Source organism: Chinchilla lanigera, unplaced genomic scaffold (genome assembly GCF_000276665.1).
Source record: "Chinchilla lanigera isolate Chin_1 unplaced genomic scaffold, ChiLan1.0 scaffold00123, whole genome shotgun sequence".
Lineage (NCBI taxonomy): Eukaryota > Metazoa > Chordata > Mammalia > Rodentia > Chinchillidae > Chinchilla > Chinchilla lanigera.
Genome location: NW_004955524.1, coordinates 1,883,147 through 1,885,944, shown reverse-complemented (window position 1 = coordinate 1,885,944; position 2,798 = coordinate 1,883,147).

Below are 2,798 nucleotides of genomic sequence, written 5' to 3'. Positions count from 1 at the left end.
TGAGTTCGGTTCCCGGTACCGGAGAAAAACCAAAATAAATAAATAAATAAATAAATAAATAAATAAATAAATAAATTACATGTTATCTATAGTAAGGTTGCTCAGACTAGCAGATGTAAGAATGCGAGATTGATCAAACAAATAACGACACTAAAAAGACTCTCTTGAGTCCCTAAAATCTTGTTCCTAGAGGATACATCAGCCTGGCTGGGCAGAAAAAGCTTTTGGAAGCGCAAGTGTGTTCCTTTCACCATAGAGAGGGATCACAGTGCCTGGGTCTAGAACAGGGCCAACTGCAAAGGCAGCCAGATTCCCTGAGCGTGTGCAGGGACGGCAGAGGTAAACGGAAGAGCAGGTGGCCGCTCATCTCCTCCTAGGGAGGGAAGCAACCCGCACCCACCACCTTTGAATTGATTTAAAGTCTCATAACTCGGGATATCTGCTCGGTTTCTCATTCCCCACTCTAATCGGGTTATGTGTGGTCACACTGGGCTGTCTTCCGTTAGAATCCTGTCTGGGGTGTGTAGCCGGCTCCCTCATCCTCCCCTGTGTTCTCAGTCATGTTCTGTGCAGTGTCCTCCATCCTCTCATTTGACTCTAAACTCCATTAGTCCACGCACCGTTCAGATCCTGCTTCTCCCACGCAAACCACACTTCCGTGGGATCTATATTGATTTTTCTCCTGATCCAATAAATTCCTTCTAAGCTTCAATAAGAGCCATGAGCAATTCTTTCATAGGTTTCAGGAGACTCAGAGCATGCTTGTCTGTGTCAGCCACTCAAAAGTCCTGATCTGTCACTATTTGAGGAAAAACACTCAGCATCAATTACGATAGCCAAAGATTATATAAAGCACATTGATAATGATCTCTAACACAACACGGTGAGACCCCATCTCAGTAACTGGGTAACCCTGGAAAGGTGTCTAGGAGTAAAAGTATCAGGACCATTGGACATTATAATGAGTATGAGGTAGATAGAGACCCCATCTACGGAGGAAAAGTTCAAATTCCTTATACTGAACCCCTACTCCCAAATATGGGTCCAGCATCTTGTACAGGCACAGTCAATCACTGTTTCCAAGGCATGTCTTTTCCTCACAGAAGCAACAGTGATAGGCTACAATTCTCTGACCTTGAAAAGTGTATTATTTCATTAAATATTTGGCAATGAAAAGAGAACTAATTTGATAATAGCTGAAAACATAAAATATACCTGTACCCAAGTGCAAAAGAATCACACTGGTGGGGAAAATCTCACAGCTGACTCATCCCTTTTTCCTGGCCCTGCCTGCAGCTCCTGGATTCAGGGAGCATCCCAGGCATGAGATACCAACCTGGAATTTAGTTGAAGTAGTAACTGGATACCTGCCCAAGGAGGTGTCTTCAAGCAGGAGGGGTAGAAATAGCAGAGGATAATCAGTACTAATAGAAGGAATATTATTGATAGTTAAAAAAATTAACAGACCTTCAACTATATAAGGGGACAGTTGGCTATAGGCACGTAGTATTCATTTCAGCCCATGTCATGGGCTTGGATTCTTTGGCTACAGAACATCTCTTAACGCTCTGCAGTGCATCTCGGTAGGAGGAAGTGCACTGACCATGGAATGAGGTGGACAGAAGTGTCTCTCTCAGGTTACAGCCCTGAAATCAAGAAGTTTCAAAAAAAAAGCAGAGCACTCTCATCTACATTCAAGCAGTTAACAGGGACAGGAAAAGAATTATGGTCCTGGTGTGTGATGTGAGAGGGCAGAGCAGGACAGCTTTATAGAGAATACTGATGGATCTCTCCATAGATGCCTAACCAGCACCCATCCTGACAACCAGAAAAAAAGATAAAGTAATGAAGTAGACACTTACGGTGTGATATAGAATCCCTTGGAAGGCTTTATAGCAATGAAACCGGTGTAGTATATATACAAATAGAGAGATGAGAAAAGCCCAATCACCATGTCTCCATCCTTGCGCACACTGGTGCTCCTTTGGTGAAGGCAGTCCTCAGTATCAAAGGTAAACACTAAGGCAGGAAGCTGCAGGGAAAGGAAGAGAACCATCAAAGGGAACATCTTAGACATGTATGCAAAGCTTTAGCCTGAGTGGAGAGGAAACCTGCAGTGTCAGCCCGTTGCATAAATATGTTGTCTGTGTGCTTCTGTGGCAATTTTTCTGACTCATGCAGACATCTGATGTTCGTGGCTCCTGTCAGTAGTGCCTGATCTATGTCCCTGGAGAGTTTTCCCCTGTTGTTCCCCTGGGCTGTACATGTGAGGTCTGGTGACCAGGAGAAAAATACAAGAGAGAAACTACCCTTGAGTGTCATAGTTTCTCCCTGGAGCCAGCATGATTTAATGCAGTTCCACTGAGAGCAGCATCCCAGGGGCCACTTCCGCCCGGGCAGAATTCCTCCTCAGCCTTTGTCAACGAGCCATTGGCACAGATGGCATTAGTGGTGTTGCTAATGGATTGCACTAGAGGATTTAATGTTACGTTTCTGTTGAAATAGTTTGAAAAAGTACCAGCTAATGCAAGAAACAGCAGGCGCTGTGCCCTCCGAAGTGGAAGATTGGGAGTTACCCCCGACAGGCCCATGGTCAAGAGTTGCAGCCACAGCACTTTCCCTGTAGAGCTGTGTTGTCTGTGTGACAGTCACATATGCTGGCACTCACAGGCACACCTGCTCACCATTGCTTGGGGTACAAGGAATTAACTACAGCCAGGAAACTCAAATTAGTGACTCAAGATCAGAGCAGTAAACAAAATGCATTTCTGAGTTATACAATTTAGCCTATTTTCTGA